General features: G+C 43.3%; 1 long non-coding RNA gene and 1 pseudogene across 1 annotated transcript in view; both read left to right on the plus strand.

Moving 5' to 3' along the window:
• The window catches only part of LOC138528777 (uncharacterized), a 198099-nt gene that overhangs the window by 32593 nt on the left and 142756 nt on the right, over positions 1-22750 (plus strand). The gene's annotated exons all lie outside the window — the stretch shown is intronic.
• Positions 13791-14464, plus strand: LOC138527891 (elongation factor 1-beta pseudogene; annotated as a pseudogene).

Here is a 22750-nt window from a genome sequence, read left to right on the forward strand (position 1 = left end):
CATAATGTGTTAACTTGCAAGTGTACCGCTTTATAGTGCCTGTGTGACATCTGCCTACTTCCGGACAGTTTCCGATATTTGAGTTGACAGTTGGGTTACATAGTGTGTGTGATGCTTTTGCTAAGGCACCATGGGTAACAGATATTCTGGTGCTTGAACGTTATTCATGTTGCAACAACAATAAAACAAGTGGACATAGGTATAAGCATGGTAATCTTTTGCAGAAACAAGGTATGCAGATTCAAGGTGATCCAGTCATAGCTAAATGTGCGCTGGGCGAAAGTTAGTCATAAAGTTTAAATATGGTAGAGTCATGTATAAGAGTCGTGGGTGGAGAGTGAAGGTTATTCGGTCAATGTATGAAGGCATATCTTTGTTAGATCTTGTGTTCATGAAGCCATATTTTCATCTCTGTTTTTATTTTTTATTTTGTATTCCTTTTTTTACATACTTGGCATTTGATATAAATCATAAGAGCAATGCAGAATGCTAGAAAGTAAGCAGCATTACCTCACATTAGTACCCGGCACGTGCAGCGCAAAGGGAATACTGTGTGATGATTGGCTCATTTGCGAGCCATACCACATGGTATTCCCAGTTACGCCGTGCGTTCCGACTACTGTGTTCCCGGCGAGGGGCATGGCAGCCCCTCAGCCAATGAGGAGGCTCTAAACGGGGCCATCCCCGCTCCGAGCCTCCCCGCGGTGGAGAGGCTGCCTTCGCCCCCTGCCGGGGACTCAGGTAAGTCTTTTTTTGTATTCCCTTACCTCCCACCGCCCCCCCCAACTTACCTTCTTGTTCCTGAGTCCCCAACAGGGGACGAGGAAAGCCTCCAGCCGTGTGGAGACTCGGAGCGGGGCCATCCCCGCTCTGCGCCTCCACACAGCTGGGGGCTTCCCTCATTCCCCGCCGGGGACGCAGGTACCTTTTTTTTTTTTCCCCTCTCCTGCCCTCCCAACCCCACTTACCTTTTTTTTTAATCCTTTTTCGGGAGCGGACAGGCTGGGAACACTTGTGTTCCCAGCATGTCCGCTCCCGATGGCCGCCATGGAAAGGGAAAACGGACTCTGTTTTCCCTTTCCATGGCGGCGGCCATTTCCTTGGTCGTTTTTTTTTTCTGTTCTGAAACATTTCGCTACAGAAAAAAAAAAGCAATTAGTACCCCAGTCTAACGGGCCGGGGTACTAATGGCAATAAGACCCTCGGTGGAGGGCCAATACCGCCCACGGTAATGCCAGGGGCTTCGTTAAGGCCCTCGCTATGCTTGTGCCTATAACTACGGCCCTGGGCATTACCTGGGGCGGTATTGGCCCGCCGCCTCAGGTCTTATTGCCACATGACGAAATACAAGCCAGCAATTAACCCAATTCTGAGTCAACTACAACATAGCAGCCCATCACTGCAGGTTAGGTCTAGATTACAAGCATAGATAGTAAATAATTGATACTATTTAGTTCGGGGTTAAAGATTAAGGGAGTGCAGATATGCCATAAAACTAGACCAAATGTCTTTTGGGGTGATTAGTACTAGGCGACATTGCCATCAACTGTTCTTCTTTGACGTTAACCCACACAACATCCTTCATCCATTGATCTTTGCTTGGGGCAGCCTGGTATGTCCAGTTGCGTAAAATTCACATTTTAGCCAATATTAGACACAGGTTCGGGAACATTTAGCTACTACATCTAATTACACATGTGGCTGGGTTTGGATGAATGTGAACCCCCTTGCTTGCCGCTAGCGTGGAGCATACGTTAGTCCAGAATTTTCACAGATGGTGGCAGGCCCACAACTTGTGCATAGACGTAGCATTACCTTCCCTGAACCTAGGGCAGGTGCCACTAGAGTCACTTCTAAACAATCACAGTCTACTAGGATTATAGTGACATCTATTCAGAATCTTAAGTTAAATGAGTCTAAACCAAGAGTTTATTGATACCTCGCGTGTTAATCTGCACATTGTTCACCCCAAGTCATCTGTTATTTCGGTGTCACAATCTCTGGTCCATTTGGTTTGGCTCTTGGATACTTTATCAGGTATTTGGTTAAGGATTAGTTTATAAGGTGGACACAATTTTCAGATAACCCCCCGCATGAACTATATACGAAAGGCAAGGGTCTACATTTGGTTCTGCTGGGAATGACGACCACATTGTCTGAAATGCAGCACAAAGCCTATAATATTGCAGCCAGATAAATGCTTTGTGGCGTGGAGCATTCGGTATATCCTGTCCTGTATCCTCGCCTGGCCCGGTTCCCCACTATCTCTGGTGGGTGGAAGATGAAGATATTTCCAGAGGGGAATATCTCTGCAATATGGTCGCTCTGATCCCGCCAGATGCGTGATTCTTCTCCTTGCTAGGATTGTGGCCTTAACTGGGTCGAACTGACATTCATTGAAGTAGCCGGGGCAAGTACCAGAGACCTGAAGTTGCTGCTCCCCGCCGCCTGCCTCTCAATCCTGATGTGTGGGTATTGGGGATCCTCTAGGAACCAGTATGATGCATACTGGGCTCGGCCCACCACACAGTACAGTTAGAGATCAGATGCCGCAATGGGACACCCTTTTCATATGGTTTGATAAGGTCCAACCACTTTTGGCATACATTTGTGTGCCTGTGCTATTGGCTTTTCAGAGACTTTTTGCACAAGGGCTATTTTTCTGCACCGGTCCAGTGTTATATTGTAAGGGCCTGATTCACAAAGATTTGCACTGGAGCATTTGAGGAGATGACAGTGTGCTGCTCTGAATTGCACTTGCTCCCTACACCCAATGCAAAAAGAACTAAAACTGAAACAAAACTGGAAACGACTATAGCATCTTTAAGATGATTAAGTGCAAATGTGATTCACGCAAATGTGCTGCAGGGCATCACATAGATGCCTCAGACATCTGCAGATTTGCTCCATTTCTACTCTTTGTGAATCAGGTATATGGTAGCATTTGCGAATCAGACATACCTATAGACATCTTCTGATTTTCAAGTACAAATCTTTGTGAATCAGGCCCACTACATGCCCCTTTTTCTGCATCCTCCCAAAATGCAATGATTACTTGTCATTTTGATTAATTGTTGCCTATTATATTTGCATGTGGCAGGCAAATTCCTTCACTAGGCAGGATGGACAGCATGCCGTGTCAATCAAAAGATACCTCATTATGTAAATGTGATTATTCATAGAAAATGACTACAGAACGTTGGGGTTGTTTTAATGCCATTGAGCTGAATATTATGCCATCTTTTATCTTGGTTTATTATACAGCAGCAAGAAACAGGAATCTACCACTGCCCATGTAAGCAGATTCCACTCCTCCTTTGCCTAAGCCAATCAGATGTCCCAGAGTTTTACAAATATCCTTGCAAGTTGGCAGTAGTGTTATTTTAAGCAGAAACCTTTAATTCAGTGAAGGGTGGACATTCAGAAGAAACCGTATCAGTGCAATGACCCCAAGCTCCAATGTGTCAGGTGGTCTCTGTCTCCTTCTCTTGCTTCTGATGAATGCTTGATTAGTATATTGGCTCAATGCAGGGAAGGGAAAACAGAAATATCCTTGTACATTGATGCCTTTTCGTGAAACGCTCTCCCCCTACATAAAGTCCCTAGTCTCCAGTTACACTCCTATCAGAACATTACTCTCCTCTAACCTGGCGCAGGTCAATTGCCCTGAATTTAAACAATCAAACGGACTGGGTAGATTGTTTCCAGTTAACGCCGCTAAGCTTTTGAATTTGCTTCCACTAGCACTTAGACTGGAAGAGAACACAATGGTCTTTCGCAAAGGGTTGAACACACTTCTGTTCAAGTAACTGCTTGCCCAAATTCACGTTGGGCCCCTTAGGATCTTGATTGCTCAGTTCTTTAAGTTTTTCTAAATCTGTGTAATTGTTGCACCCTGATGACTGTGGGCTTTCGGTGTGCTATTAATAAATAAATACAAAATAAATATAAAGCTTGTGCCCAAAGCAGGTCGTAAGGCTTCCCACAACAATGTATACCAGTCATCCCCCATTCAGGCTGGTTTGTGCCCAAGGAAAATAAACACCATATGCAAACTCTGCCCTCATTAATGCTGATTGTGCCCAAAGCCAATCCTAAAGCTTGCCACCTCAATATACACTGTTGATTTTCACTTTCAAGCTGATGGTGCCCAAAGGATATCATTGGACCACACAACAATATTTATGCTGGTTGTGCCAAAACAAATGCTAATGTTTGTCATGATAATGCTGTCTTTTACGCTGGTTATAGAAAAGAAAATAATGTGTCAACGGAAGAACACAGGCCATATCTGTCCTCTTTCATGCTGGTTGTGCACAAGGCAAGTCATGCAGCTACTCAACAATATACGTCGGAGCTGCCCCCTTTAATGCTGGTTGTACCCAAAGCAAATCATAAGTCTTGCCACAGAAGTATAGGCCATTGCTGTTCTCATTCATGCTGGTCTTCCCCAAAGGAAATCATGAGACCACTGAACGACTTGGGAAAAACTGAACAAATATGAATTGATTCAGTCGATGAACAACACCTATGTTATGATTAGAAATGATTCCGGAGAAACGATAAAACCATGCACGTGGCAGTAAATTATAGACTCTGAGTGCAAGTGGGAAGCCTCATTCCCGTAGCCATGAAGTTGAATGGAGGTCACTGGAATCTTGCTTGAGGAAAACACCAGAGATCATTTGAGGCTAGAGGACCTAAGATGGACGCCCGGGAGGAGTGGAAAATGTGGCTAATGCATGGTTACACAATGTTCCCGTTGCCCCCCAGCCCAATCAATACATCTCATGTCTTTAACATTTCCAGTGTCAAAAAATGACTCACCACGTTTGCCGGGAAGCTCAAACAAAATCTGTAACATCTTTAAATCTTCCTTTTGTAGTAGCCCACATTTACTATTTCTTTTTCCATTTGCGGTACAACTTCTTAGTACAATATAACAGATGCAGGATTGTGGAGTTGAAGAGCACAGTGCACAGTGTTTTTTTGACTTGAACATCAGGATTAAATAGACATGTTTGTTTTACTTGTTATTGTAGGTCTATTTACACAGCCACTTACATTTAGTTGCAGGTTTATGCTGGGTTGGCATGTGTGCATGGGATTTTGACTTCAGTGAGGTGAGACGGCAAGGAATTGATTACCAGCCAGTCTGCTGTGTAACCCTCTCTCTAACTTCTGTTGCCCTGAAGGATTTATGTGGGCGGGGCAGCCATCTTGGACGCCATCTTGGAAGACAAGGCTCATAAGAAATCTGTAAAAGCTAACTTTTAATGCCACAGCTTTGTAAGGGAATACACTTTTTTTTTGAGAATACGCATATATTTTTATCTTAACGCAAAACTTGTGACAGAGAAGTTCCTACTGGTAAGCAACAGGGCAATATTACAAAGATTAAGGTAAATATGCAGTTATGTTGAGTGCGCCCCAATTATCGCCAGTTAATGAGACTCACGCTGCAAGCAGCAACCTTGAAATCTTAGTATAGTTGTCTTTTGTGTATGGTGAAGAAACTGTTTTTGTAATATGGGCAGGCAAGAAGGTCAGAAGTGGCCCGAGTCCTGAATGTCCGGGGTGAAAGTTCTGGAACGTCATTGTAGAAAACACCACACTGATCTTATGAAAGCACATGCTGAAATGGGGCAGAAAATATGTGTTGTGACAAAAGCAAAGAAAAATATTGCTACATACTTAAGCCATTGCAGATGCATAACTCAGCCTCTGATATGTGGTGCAAATTAAGATGGTTGCCTTAAGTTACATTTCTGTGTTATTTTGCTTTTGTGGTGCTCACTTGTGCATAGGGGTATTGCATGTAGTGACTGATAATTGTGTAGGATGGCACATTCCACTTACTGTGCGTGTTATATTTATTGGGGTTTCTTAATGTGTAGTCACAAATCCACTACACATGAACAGAAACGTCATAAGTGGAATTTGTCACACAGTAGAATATATCAACATATTGAAGCCTGGGTTAACTTCCCCAAAAGTAAACCTTGGATATTCGAGGGGCATCATGCCAAATGTGCACTGACCCACCAATATTCATAGGTCAGTTTTGGGTATGCGAAGAAGTCTGCCTGCACCCACGGACGAGGCCCTGCGCCCCCATAACTCGCCACTACTACTCATGGACTTCCTCTTTCCAAGATTTAACATTTTTGTCTATGTCCAAGTGCTGGAAATAGAAAAGAAAATGTAACATGCCCTGCAAGGGTCTGCTTGCCCCTGTTAGGGTAGTGGGGCATGTTATGGGGCCTCATTAGGAATGGCAGAAGCCTAACTGCACTTGCAGGGCCCTCCTTTGTCTGCCCCTGGGCGACCACAAACGTTTCCAGACGAATCCCTGTAAAGTTCAAAACGTTTGCAGGACCTGGAACGTGGATGCTATGAATACAAATTACATTTTACCAAATGATGGAAATTTTGCGAAACCTATGATTCAAATTATAAATGCAACACAAAAACCATCAAAACCTCTTGCATTCCCTGATGATTGTCCCCTCACAACCTTTGATAAAATCATGGGTGAGATTGGTGGTGAAAATACAGGGATTCAGGAGGAGAACAATCCTCCACAACTAAATATCGCTTCAATGATACCATATGTTCCGAAGTCAGGCGTAGTTTACAACTTGTTTGGCAATTCTACAAAGAAAAATGACAAAGATGTGAACAAACCCACTATTGGTACCAATGCCTTAAAAAAAAAAAAAATCAAAAAACTCAACGCCTTCTTGGTTCCTCAAATGTCAAGCGATTTGTCCAACACCTGACTTCAGAAAAAAGTGCTAAATCTACTGTAAGGAGAACATTACAAAACAAATGTAAACATCTGAATCAAAAAAGCTGTTCTGCCTCTGATTGTGCGCCTTTAAATGACTTAGTTGCAATGGTTGCAACTCCTGTTTTGAAAATTGCTGATCTGACAAATGTACCCCCACAGATAGAAGATACATTAAAATCAAATATAACTGCTGAAAACTGTAGCACTATTACTGATAAAAATATGCCTCCTCTAAACATAAATGATCATGCCTTGAGCCAATTCGATGAATTGACAATCAAAACAACGGAAGTAATAAATAACCTACCATCGTGCCAACTGAGAAATGCCAACGACCCAAAACCATGTACAAATAAGTCTATCTTTTCAAATGAAATTCTGAAAGACATCCAAGCTGAAATTCGCAGAACGCTAGATGAATACAAACAATTCAAAGAAGCGAACTCCGCTACAAATCAGCGTGATTCTGCTTTGGTTACTAAACAGGTTATGCTCCCGAAGATATTTCCCTTGAATGCCCCAGAAGATGCTAAAAACATAGATGAATTGTGCCAGGTATGGGCTTTTACAAATCATGATCTAGTAGCAACAAAGTTATCCCATCAAGCACCTATCATAGATGACAGAAATTCCAAAGAAAGAGAAAATCCTATCTTGAATATTAGATCAGAAATACATCAAGCGATGGATGATTATTTCAAGCTTAACAAAAAAAACAAAGGAGATACCCTACCAAATAACACCGAAACTAGAAATGATGGAAGTACCTCACGATCAAGAGAAAACTTAGATAAAAATCCTCAAGAATACACTTCAGAATGCAAAAAGACAAGGAACCCAAATGAAGCGATTGCCCTCAATAATGTGTCAAGGCACATGCTCGACCAAAACGATAATCATCGTTTCATACTAAAATGCCGAGATGCCCCATTGGGTGCATATGACTTGTGTTAAGCCAGTGGATTGGCCATTTTTGAGGACATCCCTGCCTTGAGCGATATCACATCAAACGATATTGTTCAAGTAGAATTTATAGGTGATGTGACCTTGACCATCGTGAAGTCTGGTTAAGCTCAAATGTAGTGCGGAATGTGTTATGGCAAGCTCGCATGGATTTGTTTGCAAGTGGCTTTATACTAGCAATTGATCCTATTGTTAACTTTAAAAACAAAGCGCATGACACCCAAAATACTCCATTTGTACGACCGCGTGAATTGAAACTCTATAAAGCTAATAACAAACGTACCCAAAATGAAGCTACAGACTGAATTTCACAAGTAAGTTATCTCAGCCCAAATTGTAGTGATTATCTCCCATAACTAAGCTCAAGAGGAAATGATGTGGACTTGGTAATTGTAAATTGGTATACCTGTGGTCATTCTCACCTGTTAAAAGATAGTACGCATTTATTGGCATATAACATAATAGCATTACAGGAAACATGGTTCACGTCTGCCCCAGTTTGGAATGGGTATGAAACGATTCTATCACCAGCAATGAAGGGCGCTAAGGGAAGACCTACTTCTGGGCTTATGGTTGCTGTTCAATTAGAATCAGGCCTTAGAATTTTCCCTTGGGCGCAACCTAACCCTTACTTACAATTGATGAAAATAACTATGCAAGACCACACAATTGCTCTTTTAAACATATATCGAAATCCTATGGGTTTAACTGATAAGACCTTCTTCTTGGAACTAGAAAAACTTCTGAATACCATTTATCTATCTGCGGAAATTACAAACATTATTATTGTGGCCGATCTGAACCTCCACTGTATAACAACGACAGCTGTGAAAAAAAACAGCTCATGTATAAGATGGGAAGAGATAATGGGAAGTCGCAATCTCCTGATGTTAAATGGTTCAACAAAAAATGATATTCCGGCTCAGAGTACATGGAAACGAGGTCTAAACTCATCTAACATTGACTATATCTATGTTGACCCAGTAACATTCAACTTAGTTTCCCAATTTGAAGTAATTCATTCCACGCATAGTGATCATGAAATACTTAGAGCATGCTGTCAATTTAATAAGAACATCTGCGAGCCCCGTACTATGCGCTATAATGGCGAATTATTTGTTAACAAAGCAAAGTTAGATTCTGCTGGAATACCAAAAAACTAGAGAACCTGCATAAAGAGCTTGTGAAAATAAAAACGAACTCTAATTGGGAAGACAAAACATATATCACAACCATGCATTATTATAAGACAAACATTAACACTACAACAGAAAAGAACATGAATCTGTGATACTGTTATGATGATCAGATCCAACAACGCAAGGCACAACTGCGTAAAGATAAAAGACTTGCTCTACAACTTCCAAGTCCTCAAAAATATGAAACTCTCAGATTTCTGAAAAATAAATACAGAAATTGGATAAAAGGCCATAAAGCTTGGCTATACCAACAAAATGGAGAAATTATGCTAAATACAATCAGATCTAAACATTCTGTGCAAATTTGGGCTCTCCTGAATGTAGCGAACAAAATCACACAATATCCTACTCAAATAAACATAGTTCTTGAAGCAGATTGGATAACTTATTTTACAACCCTCTATGCGAACACCTTAATGGAAGAATATGATGTTAAAAAATTAAGTCTAGACATAAACCAAATGCAAATTTCAGAAGAAGATATCTTATACTTTATTAATCGGTCAAATAATTCTAAAGCTCCAGGACCAGATGGACTGAGTAACTTTACACTCAAACAACACCCTTCACTATGGTCAAAGATTTTATATAATATATTTTCGCAGGTTCTCGCCACCAACACCATTCCATCATCATGGCTTAGATCTGTAATTATTCCGATCTTCAAAAAGGGCGATCGGTCTAATCCAGCAAATTATAGACCGATCGCCCTTTTGGATGTTCCACGAAAATTATTTGCACGTTTTATCCTAAGAGATCTAAATAATTGGCTGAACGTGTATTCTCTAAGAGATCCATGCCAAACAGGGTTTATTCCTGGTCTGGGAACATCGATAAATTTAACCACACTGATGGCCATTATAAATTATAATTCAGACAAGAAACAACCACTTCATATGGTGTTTGTGGACCTACGAGCCGCTTTTGACTCTGTCTCGCGAAAACTTCTTCTTAAAAAACTTGCAAGGGATAATTGTCCAGCATACATCATTGCACTTATTTATGCTTTACACAATAAAACAAGCATTAGTGTAAGGCTGAACCTAAAAGGGCTTCTGTCAAAGGAGATAAATACCCATAGAGGATTACGCCAAGGTTGTATCCTAGCTGCCACATTATTCACCTTTTTTATAGCTGACATACATAAAATCTTTGCAGAGATTGAATCCGATGCTCCAAAATTAGGATCACGAAAAATCCCAGCTTTACTTTATGCAGATGACCTGATTCTGATTTCCAAAACCGCAGGTGGACTACAAAATCTTCTGAATGCCTTGTCTGTGTATGTTGATAATAATATGCTAACAATCAATCTTGAAAAGACAAAAGTAATGTTGTGCAATTCATCCAGATCCTCAAAAAGTAGAGACTACAAATGGTCATTAAATGAAAAATACCTTGATAAGGTTGATGAATACATCTATCTGGGTATAACAATCTCTGATGATATGGGTAGAGCACAAATGTCCAGATGGAAATCCAAGTTGAATATAATGATTTCTCAATCTATCATAATTCAAGCAAAATTTGGGAAGTTCTCTATCATACCAGTTCTGACATATTTTAGACAAAAGGTTACCCCAATTCTTTTATATGGTGCTGAAACGTTACCTATTATGTTAGAATCAGTTTGGGAAAAATTTGAAGTAAAATTTTGGAGGCACATTCTATGTCTACCTAACTGCATACCAATTGCGTTTATTCGCAATGAATTGGGTCTTATATCCTTGTATAGCCGCTACTTGTGGCAACTAATAAGTCTGTTTCGCAAATGCCTTGTAGCATACGATTCAAATATGCTACTAGGGACTCTTGCACGTCATCTTCTACAATCTGAAGACAACTTCTCTAAAAAATGACGACAAGAGGTTATTAATGCAATCTCTTATGCTGACACCTCAATTGAATTATTGTTGCAAAACCCTACCCGAGTAAAAACCAAGCTGTTCCAATGGGACTGGGCTAGAAACAGACTTACTTGTTTAAAATACAAAGACTTTGACGAAAAGGTTTTTATGCATAAAAATACAACTTTGCAGAACCCTATTTGATAAAATCACCATCAAAGAATCATAGATCCAGTTTCTTGAGAATAAGATTCAATCTTTGGTCAACACTAGAAGTACAAATAAAACGAAAAATCACTCCCTCACAGGTCAAATCCTGTAGGTTTTGTAAAAGTACCCTAGAAGCTGAAACTCTAAAGCATATATTGATTGAATGTACTGCATTGCGAGACAAGAGATTGTTATACCTAAAACCACCACTAAAAGAACATAATGATGTATCCAAAGAAGCCTTGTGGCTTATGATTATGTCGGGGCTTTTGGTATCATTGAGAATTGGCACTATTCGCTTTTTGAGAAATATTCCAGAGCTAAAGAACTATACGGGAGACTGAACTAGGAAAATCAGTATCAGAAATCCTTCCCCCCTCATAAATCTGATTGCCCTCATATGCTACTGAAGTAACCCTGACACTGATTTCAATTTTATTTTATTTAATATGATGTGTTTATATCTTTAGCGAAATTAACTTTCCTTGTCTCCCTTGTTGACACAGATGGCTTGAACTGTCTATTTTATTATTTTATTATTCATCTTTTTCTTACTGAATGTATGTTTAAATTGTAACTGTATAACAAGAATGGAAAAAAATTGTAAAGTTGACTTGTTCAACTAAATAAATAAAAAAATAAAAAAAAGAAGACACATCTTTATTGTAGATTTTATGGGAACCCTGCAAGAGCATGGCCATCATTGGAGAAATACCCTTTGCAGTCAATTCTATCTACTCCGTTTCTAGACTACCAGATCTATTGTTGGAGGGTGTCTTTATGAAGACAGGACCATGGCAAAGCAGGCAGGACCAATGGAAGGACCACAGCGGATGAAAGGCTAAGCGAAGTAGTAGGGCTAACCAAGATTTCTTTTTCCACAAGAGAATTACTAGCAGAACCTGAGCACCCTCCCAGTGGATTTTGGACAGAACCTGCAGAATCTTTAGGGATATGAGGAAAGAGGTATGATCATTTCTTTGGAATTAACAGGGCATTCCACCAGCAGGCCACACTCTCCCTGCAACGGGAGAAGAATCTGGGTATTTGAGAGTTGGAGGCCATCCTGCCCATCCAGGGGACCCCCATGCACCTGCACATCCATAGAAAAACCTGGGGCTTCGGAGAAGGAACCACTATTCTCATTGCCTGAAGATAGTCTTTTCTTAGGATGTAAGTGTCAGGCATGGATCTAAGGTGAATCTCTGCTCATGAGCAGATTGACTGGGCCATGTCCCCCAAGAATTTGCACAGTGACCCACCCAGGCGATAAATATGTAACACTTTGCCGCCAGATTGTCTCCTCTTAGATGTATCCTCTTTTAGAAAATGACCCCACCTTCTGCTATTACTCTTCTTCACATTCTTCTCTCTGGCCTGTACTGGAGGGGGCCTTTTATGCCTCTGAGTCTCCCTCGGGTGTGGGTCATCTTTCCTAATTAACTGCAACTTGCAGTCTTGTGCCTCTGCAGTCCTCTTCTGAATTATGGGACTTGAAGTCCACAACATCAAATTCAGTGTTACGCTCACCTGGTTCACACAGGGGTGTGGGGCAGAACTGGACAGCCACGGTCTCCACCAACGTGATGCGTAGTGCAGAGATGACTGACTGGACTGGCCCACCTAGCTTCGTCTGCTTGACCCGTAGAAGTAGTCTCCTAAAGGCGGAGAAAGGGAATTAGCCACCCGTGGAGTTGAGTAATAGCCCCTCACTGCGTCCCCATTTATCACCTCTGATATTCCCGTTCACAAAGCTCACCTTATAGTTTTGAATGATGAGCTCTCCATCCTGCAAGGAACGCAGGGGCGCGTTGATGGCCAGTTACTTCAATGGCTTGAGGATATTGGAAGAGTTCTAGACAAATCTTGGCTCCAAAACTCCTGGCGAAGGGCCGTAAGTATATAGTTCTAAAGAGTTCAAAAATGTCTGAATAATCACTCTTGTCCAATTCCTTTGTTTATCTTGCAGCTTAGACCCAAAAGAAGATAGTTCTGTGGAAGCTGAAAGCGTTCAGGTAAGAGTCTGCGCTATCCCACACTGTCCGTTAAATGATGCCAAAGTTTAACTCGCTGCTTTCTCTTTTCTTACAGGTGCGGCGTAAGAAGATTTGGCGAGCTGGTGAATAATACCTCCGGCGGTAAAATCAGGTAAGCATATGGTGGCAAGAGATTGTCCTTGTTTGTTTCCCCTCGGCTCACCTTGTTGTTTTCTTGTCCCCCTTAGGTGCTGGAATCCCTTCTTTCTAGGCGCTCTGGACTCGAGGCGGGCGTGGCACGAGGCTGGATGCTGACTGCAGGCACGGTGAGCGTTACGCTGCAGGATGCAGAATAACGCGAAGCGTGTGCTGCCCTTTGGGCGTGGTTTAAATAGCCTCCAAAGTAGTCCCAGGTAAGTATTCCTCCACAACCACAACTCCGAGTAACAAAATAGTCCCTAGGTAAAGTAGTCCCTTCCAAGCCTCACATGGGCTTGGATCTCTTGCAGTATGGTCTGCATCAGGTAAGTTTTAACATATGAGCCTGGTGCCTATGGCGCCAGGACTGTTCCCCCATATGAGCCTGGCGCCATAGACGCCAGGACTGTACCCATATAGCCCCTAACAAAGGTTGCTGGGTTTTCTCTGGGTAACATGATTCCTGCTTCTGGGGTTGCTGGACTTGGTCTGGATGCCCGGGGGTAGGCATCATGACATTCAGCTTTTTCAATGAATTTATCATTACCAGGTTCATTACTCTCCTTATACATAATCCACGCAGAGGTCGGAGCGCATTTCAAGCATGGACTTCGGAGACCTGAAATCCCCAGCTGGCCTGCAGGTGCTTAACACCTTTCTAACTGACAGGAGTTACATTGAGGGCTATGTACCTTCACAAGTTGATGTAGCCGTTTATGAAGCTCTTTCTGGAGCTCCTCTGGGTGACCTTTTTCATGCTCTTCAATGGTACACCACATTAGATCTTATGAAAAGCAAAAAGGAAGCCTTCCAGGTGTGAAGAAACTCCTGGGCAAGTATGGACCCTCAGACATTGAAGACACCCGAGGAAGTACAGCCACAGAATCTAAGGAGAATGATGACGATGACACTGATCTATTTGCGTCTGAGGAGGAGGAGGAAAGTGAAGAGTCAAAAAGAATAAGGGAACAGTGACTGGCACAGTATGAGTCCAAGAAATCAAAGAAACCTGCACTCATTGCTAAATCTTTGCTTTTGTTTGGTATGAAGCCCTCAGATGATGAAACTGATATGGCAAAATGTGTACGCAGCATTGAGATGGATGGCTCATTATGGGGGCAATCAAAGCTAGTACCTTTGAGCTATGGTATCAGGAAGGTACAGATTGGTTATGTTGTAGGAGATGACAAAGTCGGATCGGATATCTTGGAGGAGAAAATAACAGCATTTGAAGACGTTGTGCAATTCATGTATGTTGCTGCTTTCAATAAGATCTAAATTGTAATAAGACCCACAAAAACACTTTGAAAAAAGCACTATTGTTAAAGCTTATTTGCTAGTCAAAAATTCTGGTCAGCTTGGGACTGTGCCTGTCAGTTGCTGGTCTCCACTACTGGGGGCAGGCCCCCTGAGCCCCCTAGGCAAACCGGGATTGCCCATAGCTGATACCTACGTCAATTCTTACTCGAGGCAGACTATTGCCGACATCCTCTTTACCATCCCCGCTCCTGATGTATGGACTCTTTGAAACACTTTTGTATAGGCGCGTTATAAATGCCATATCATATCATATCATATATCATATCATGTGGTTGCCATCCTCTCCCATTTTTCTTACTCTCCCATTAATGCTGGAACCAGATGGGAAGTCCTCTTGGCACACTATCATCTAGGTTCAACACTAATGTCTATCAGAATGGCACTATCATGGCCCAGGGCTCTCAGTCCAACCTATTTCTTCTTGATAGGCATCTCCTGTCTCTAAACAACTTCCTACCTTCTCCTGGCATTCCTCCAGGTGCCACCCCTCTGGCCTCCTCATCCCCTCTGGCTGGTGGACCTCACCCCTGTACCTCACATTGGAAGACCTTTAAAGGTGGCAACCAGCTTCACTTAGCTACCCTCAATTCTTGCTCTGCTGTCAAACACTCTTCTGACATCTGTCACCTCCTTGAAGACTTTGAACTTGATGTCTTCGCTCTCACTGAGACATGGTTCAATGCCAGCTCCATCACTGCTTTTGACACTCACCTTCCTGAGGGTTACAAGCTCCTCTCCAGGTCCAGGTCTAACCGATCGGTAGGTGGAGTGGCCTTTGTCTTCCCTTAATGTGTCCCTGCTTCCATCATACCCACTCAATCCTACTCCTCCTTTGAATGTCCTGTCTGCAAGCTTTGAGCCTCTCTTAACCTCTCTCTCACTCTCGCTACCAACTACAGAACTCCTGGGATGATCTCCCCCTTCCTTTCAGAGTGGGCCAACTTCGCCCTCTGTCTTCGGCCCTCCACCTCTAAGCTTCTCTTCCTCGGAGACTTCAATATATCCGCTAACCAACTTAGTAATATCCTGCTACTACCTTTTAAACCCAACACCAGAGCGTTTAACTACTGGCTCAGGAACAAAATCCCACTCAGACTAAAGCGCTTGAGGTTTCATTAGCAAGTCTGGGCTTTGAGCAAATTATTAGCGTCCCTACTCATAACAAGGTGAATACATTAGATTGGGTGGCCATGCACAAAGCTATCACAACTGATGTTATAGTTAATCCATGTCCACGGTTGGACCACTTTTTGTTCACTTTACCATGGTGAGTGAAAAACAATTTAAGATAAGGGAAGTGACTAAAGTTTGCATTGTGTCCAGGAATGTGAAGACATTAACAAAAGAGGCGCTGGAACCGTGGCTTTTGCTGCTGGTGGAGCAAGTAGAAAATCTGGTACAGGCAGAAGATATTATGGAAGCCTATCAATATACTATTGAAGAAGCAACCAATATCTTAGCCTCTCTGAAGAGGAAGTGGGTTGTGGAAAGAATGAGCAATTCATGGTTCTCGCCTGATCTACAAAAACACAAATCATTAAAACCCAAGAGTGCAAACAAAATATCATTTGATGCCAGGATTGATAAAGCGCAATCTCAATCAAAAGAACTATTTAAGATCTTGAAAGAATTAGAACACCCATGTCCCAAGAAAACAGATACAATCGTGAAAGATGTGGCTTGGCGTATTTCCATTCAGGAAGCTATGTTAGGGAAACTGAAGGGTATCAAACGTAACATAGAAATTAGACAGATGACCATTAAAGAAGATACTATGGGCCTCATTACAAGCATGGCGGTCTGGGAACTACGGTACCAGTAAGCATGCCGGTACCGTAGTTCCCGGACTGCCATACTACGAGCTGTGCAAGGTCTGACCTGGCGGGCAGAGCGGCACCCGCGAGCACAGCACATCGGATGCACCGTCACCACTCTGAATGGTGCCGGTGAATCTGACGTCCCATTCCCATTCAGCCCTATGGGGCCGAATGGGGATGGGGAGTCCCTCATTACCGGCACCCGCAAATGGACAATTACCAGGTCTGCCAAACTCGGCATGACCCGGTAATTGCCCATTCGCGGGTGCCGGAAAAAACTGGATACCGGCAGCAGCCATGCCTGTACTACAGGCATGGCTACCCCCAGCCTCGTAATGAGGCCCTATGACTTTGGATGTAGATGTATGTATACCCAAGAGACTGTCTAATCAATTCAACTTTAAACCGTTGTCAGAAACTGAACTTGCTCTAATTATTAAAAAAACTTAAACCGACCAGTTGCAAAGGGGATGCTTGTCCTCCTATGGTTATTAAGGCATGCTCTGCCACACTGATAAGTGTTCTCTGAACGTTTGTTAATGCTTCATTTAGGGAGAATTATGTTCCAACAAACTTTTAAAAAACTTGGATCACCCCACTGTTAAAAAAGCCAGGCTTATGTCCAACGGTACTAACCAATTACCGCCCAATAACAAACACTTTGTTTCTTCTGAAAATCTTAGATTGCGTTGCCTATGAGCAGGTCTCAATGCACCTGAAGGACCATGGGATCCTTAATAAATGGCTGCCGGGGTCAGGCAAGGGCATGGGATGGAAACGGCCCTGCTCGACCTGAAGTCCAGTTTGCTTCAAATGATGGACAGAGGGCAAACTTCCATGCTCATGCTCCTTGACTTATCCACCGCTTTTGACCTGGTGGACCACAAGCTGTTGGTCACCAGGCTACTGGATGTGGTGGCTTCTCTGACAATGCCGCCCTGTCGATTAGTTCCTTCTTGAATAACCGCTGGTGTAGAGTGTGTTGCAAAGAAGCAGAGGCTCTGAACCGTCGGTTCTTGATTATGGAGTACCACAAGGGTCTGTTTATCCCCCGCCCTTTATAATATTTTTCCATGCGCCTTCTTTGATCACGTGGAAAAAAACAAAAGTGGTTTCACAAACTCTGTGGATGACACGCAGTGTGTTATCCCATTGATTGGCAATCACCCAGAGGATGAAGAGTCCATTAATAGAATATATAAGCTTAGTCAAACTTGGATGCTAGGTAATGGCTTGGCTCTAAATAAAGAGAAAACAGAATTATCAATGAAAAGCACAGAAGCCAAACTAAGGAAGATGGGCAAGGAATATTCCAGCTTTATAAGAGCAGGATGTGATATAAAATTAAAGATAAATTGAGGACATTGGGAGTATATTTTGACAAGAACTTGAATATGCTCGACTGCCTATCACATCAAATTGCTAGCGCAGATCTCCCAAAGTAGTTGTGAAACACTAGCCAGAGCGATTACAGGGTCAAAAATTTACTATTGAAGTAGTCTGCTTGCGGGCATAGTGAATACAGATAGCGCCAGACTGTAAACGGTGCAAAATAGCGCTGTTAGAGAGACGATGGGCATTAGGAAGAGGGATCATGTGTCTGAAGCCAGACGCAGTCTGCACTGGCTTCCAATCGAGGCCAGAAATCAATTTTAGCTTCTCCTGATCACAATAATGATTGATATGATATGATATGGCATTTATAACGCACCTATACACAGGTGTTTCCAGTGTACCAGGACCCTCAGATCTAACACCTTGAAACATCTTAAGACACCTGCATGTAAGCTCTCGCAGGTGCATAAATGTACTTTTGTACTTTCAGCCCGAGAGCTTTCCACCCGATGTTAGGGCAATCAGCTTTACTTCATTGTTCAGGAAGAAACTAAAGACCTGGCTGTTTAGATGAAGCTGAAGGTAGTGTCCTCTTCTAGCATGGCACTGTCTATTTTTCTGCTTCTGGTACCCCCAATGTGTTATTTCATGTTACGTGTTGTCTGTGCCCGTAAGCCTCCAGGTCATTTGGTGCGCTATATAAGTATTGTAAAGTAAAGTAAATATTCATCTGGATTCTACTGATACGGCCACTCTACTCTTCTGCAACCTCTGCGACTCTCTATCTCTTCGAATTCTTCCCTCCGGCCCAACCCACTCAGCCAGGCACATCTTGGATGCATTAATCTCATCTGATATCTCCTTCTATATCCCTCTCACTACTCCTCTCTTCTGGTCTGACCATGCTCTCCTCTCTTCCTATCTTGAGCTCCTGGGCTAAGCCTCTTCCCGCACTGCCAGTCTCCTTCTCCGTCATTCGCCCAATGAAGCGAGTGTCAGTAGCTGCTTTTGCTACCTCCTTCACTCCCCCCACTCCTATGATTCACTCTCCCATTGACTCAGCTCTAACTAACCTTCACCTCTCCATCTTCAACACCCATGACATCCTTGCCCCTGCCATGAGGATCTGCATGAAGCCAGATTCCAAGTGCAATAGCTGGTATGGTTCCGATCTATCCTCGCTGAAACGCAAGTGCAAAGTTGTGGAACGAAAGTGGTTGGCCTCTTGCACATCCTCTGAAAAACTGGCCTGCCGCCTGCTCCAAAGGCGATACTGACTCTCCATCCGCTCCAAGAAACAGGCCCATATCCAATCCCACATCTCTGGGGCCTCAAACAATACGGCTGAACTTTTCAAATGTAAGGCATTTGCCAATCCTACTGCAGTCTCCACATCTCCTCTTTCTTATCAGGCCCTCTGCACTGCGTTAGCCTCCCATTTCATAACCAAACCTCAGGACATCCTGTCCTCTCTCTCTTCTTTGCCCCTTCCTCGTCTGCCTGTACTGCCCCTCTCCCATCCCGCGACTCTCCTCCTTCTCACTCATACCACCTGATGAGGTTACCAAGACAGGCTGCTCTATGAAACTCTCCTCCAAACAGGTGCTTTCCTGCACCTCTAGAACTATCAAGGACAATGTTGCCTCTCTCACTCCTTCCTTGGCTGAGTTCTGTAACCAGTCTTTGGCCACCATTATCCCTCAAGCACTCCTTTATGCACTGACTTCCAAAGAATCAGTCTGCGGACCCTTCTGCATTTCCACTACCCCTTTCTTGGGAGAACTCCTGGAGAAGTTGATCACCTGGAGCAGCCTCCATGACCACCACTCTGGTTTCAGAGCAGCCAGAGGCACAGAAACTGCTCTCCTGAACACCTGGGATGACCTTCTCTCTCAGCTTGAATTCAATACTGCCTCCGCCCTCATCCTCCTCGACCTTTCCTCTGCCCTGGACAAGGTCAACCATTCCATCCTCATAAGTCGGCTCTGTAATACCCTGGGTATCACGGACCTGGCATTGGATTGGTTGACCTCTTTCCTCTCGGATCAGCCCTCACAAGTGCAACTGGGCCCTTTTCTCTCCTCCACCTCATTCTCGTCTTGCGGTGTCCCTCAGGGCTCTATCCTCTAGCTGTGACTTTTCAACATTTACCTTACCCCTCTGGCCCACTTGATCTCCACCTTCTCCCTTCATTTGCAGTGTAATGCGGATGTCACATAACTCTCCTTTAAGCTTCCCTCCTCTTACTCCTTTCCTTCCTCTCTCATTCCCGATTTTGTGACTGCTATTCAGGCACAGTGTGCTGCTAATGATATCTGCCTTAACTCCAGTAAGACTGAGATCCTTTCCATTGGGACTCCTATCCCCTCCTTCCCTCCTACACTCTGGCTGCCCTCCTAGGGCCCCCTTCCCTCCCCCTTGTGTGAGGATAAAAACATGGGTGTCATCTTCTACTGCTCTCTCTCCTTCTCACCCCATATCGCTGACCTTGCCAAGAAGGCCCACTATCAACTTCACCTCTTCAGATGCATTCTCCCTTTCCTCACCTTTGCCCAGAAACTCAATCTCCAGAGCTCTGGTTCTCTCAAGGCTTGATTAATGTAACAGCCTCTTCCTGAATCTGCCTCTCTCCTCCCTTTGCTCTCTTCAGCTAATCCAAAATAGGACTGAAAGACTTATCCTTTTCCTCAAGGCCAGGGACTGCATCTCTCCAGCCCTGACATCTTTCCACTGGCTCCCTATGGTTGCAAGGATCAAATTCAAGACCCTTTGCATCATCCACAAGGTTTTCTGGGACCTTGCTACACCCAATTATCCCTCCCTAAATACCTCCCTGCTAGAGTCCTTTATTCCACTAGCTCCAACTCTTTGCAATTCAGATGTTTCTCCAAGCAGAGAGTGGGGGGTAGATCTCTATCATCTCTCTTCGACAGAAGCATCCCTTTGGAACAGCCTCTCTGCCCCTTCATGACTTGAGCTGGATCTCCTTAAGTTCTGGAAACTTCTTAAGACCTCCATTTTCTCCTCCTCCTTCCCTCTCCCATCCCCTGCTAGTCTCCGTCTGCCACTGCAACTGGTTGCCTGTGCTCCTTTATGAGTCTTACTGGGTTCAGGCCCTCCTTCGATCAGTCTTCCTCTTCATCCCTTCCTACCAGCACTTGTTGTCGGGCACCCTTCGCTGACTTGCCTTCTGAGGTTCGTCCACCCCCACCCACGCACTTGCCCTTACCCCCTGACTTTCCCTTGCACTTGCCCTCCTGGGCACCCTTATAGACCTTCCCAGCCCTGGATCCCCTCCTTTTAGCACTTCTCCCTCTCCACCCTGACCCTATCCCAGCCCTTCGCCCTGATCCTCCCCCTCCCCCTGCACTTCTTACACTGCACTTGCACAATTCGAATGTCAGAAGGTCTAGTAGGACTGTTATTTTTGTTTTTGCCCTTGATCCCCTCCCACCCCCGTCTTTTGTCTTGTGGCGCCTGGAAACAATATTTACTGTATAGATGCCATATAAATGTTCAATAAATAAATAAAAATAAACTACCATAAGGATTCCATTAAGTATTTGGTTTTACAGAAGAATGGGGGTCCTCAGCAATTAAATTGGACCACATTTAAAGACTCCTCTTCCTTACTTCTCCGGGACTTATAGAAGCTTTCAGTTCTATGAATGTCAGAAACTATTAAAGGGTTTTCTTACTCCTAATACATGACTGGTTATAATTGTCTTCACCCCCATTCTGACAGTTAGTTTGAGACAATATAAATTCTCTCTGGCAGCAAGCCATTACATACTCTGGCATCAATGATATGTTCTTCCTTGAGGAAGAGAAATACTGCATCTCATCCCACAAAGTCCTCCTGTTCTCCTGGGGTCCTTCTCCTCCCAGGTGATCCTCCCGGCTAATACCGCCCCCAGGGTTAGGATAAGGAAGTGTCTGCCTTTGCCTTTCCACCTGGGAGAAGACTTGTGGTAGGGTTTTTGTGGAGACTCTGTAGGATTCATCACATAAGTCACCATTCCTTAGAACAGCAGCAATAGACTATACACACCTAATGTGTCCTATTAGATTAGGAGCACTTGGTTGGTTTGATGTTTAAATGTGAATGCTTGATGGGCTGTGAAGTAAGTTAGAGATTGAGCTGGAGAAGATTCTATAGCTAAGAGGGGGAGAAGTGGAGGGGAAAGGGAGAGGGAAAAACATTGATACTATTCATATTGTAACTAGACAACATTGTCAGGATATCAAGTCACCTATTTTACTAACACACAAAAATTGAATTGTGATGGCAATGAGTAAAAATTAATTATTGTTTCAATACAAAAACCTGGAGAGTCAACACTGCGGTCTATTGTTTTTTCTTTATGCCTGCGTGATGCGCTCATGAGTAGGGATTTTTCTTTATCACTGTATAATGGTCATTGGTTGTAGACCTTCCCTCAGTTGAGCTGCTCTCTAAACAAATTAACTAAAAGGAGGCAATCCCTTCCAAGAATAACATCGGATAGGCAACGCTGCAGAACACAATCTACCAACAGCCCTGTACTCTGCTCATATTGTAAGCCATGTTTAACTATACACTCAAGCAATGTCCATACATGATGCTGCTGCTCTGAGTTATATTCTGAATAAAAGCTGGGTGCAAACAGAAATATTGCAGACATGGGTAAATCAAGGCCAGGGATTTGAGGTATTAATCCTGAGAACATGGAGGATGACCACTTAGTAGTATTTGAGATTGGGATTATACCATATTGTTAGTCATAGCATAATTGGCATAATGGCTACATCATATCCAATCCCTTGGATGCTAGCTTCAACTTCAAGGATAAGTCTTGCCAGTCTGTGTAATCGTACCTATCTGACTCATATGCTGCCTGATGTACCCCTCTGTAACATGAGGTGAGGCTTTGCCAGTCATGTAATTGTACCTATCTGACTCATATGCTGCCTGACATAGCCCCCGTAACATGAGGTGAGGCTTTGCCAGTCAGTGTAATGGTACCTATCTGACTCATATGCTGCCTGACATAGCCCCTGTAACATGAGGTGAGGCTTTGTCCAGTCTGTATACACACACTTTGTAACCATA

Source organism: Ambystoma mexicanum, chromosome 7q (genome assembly GCF_040938575.1).
Source record: "Ambystoma mexicanum isolate Mex_15411 chromosome 7q, UKY_AmexF1_1, whole genome shotgun sequence".
NCBI classification, from domain to species: domain Eukaryota; kingdom Metazoa; phylum Chordata; class Amphibia; order Caudata; family Ambystomatidae; genus Ambystoma; species Ambystoma mexicanum.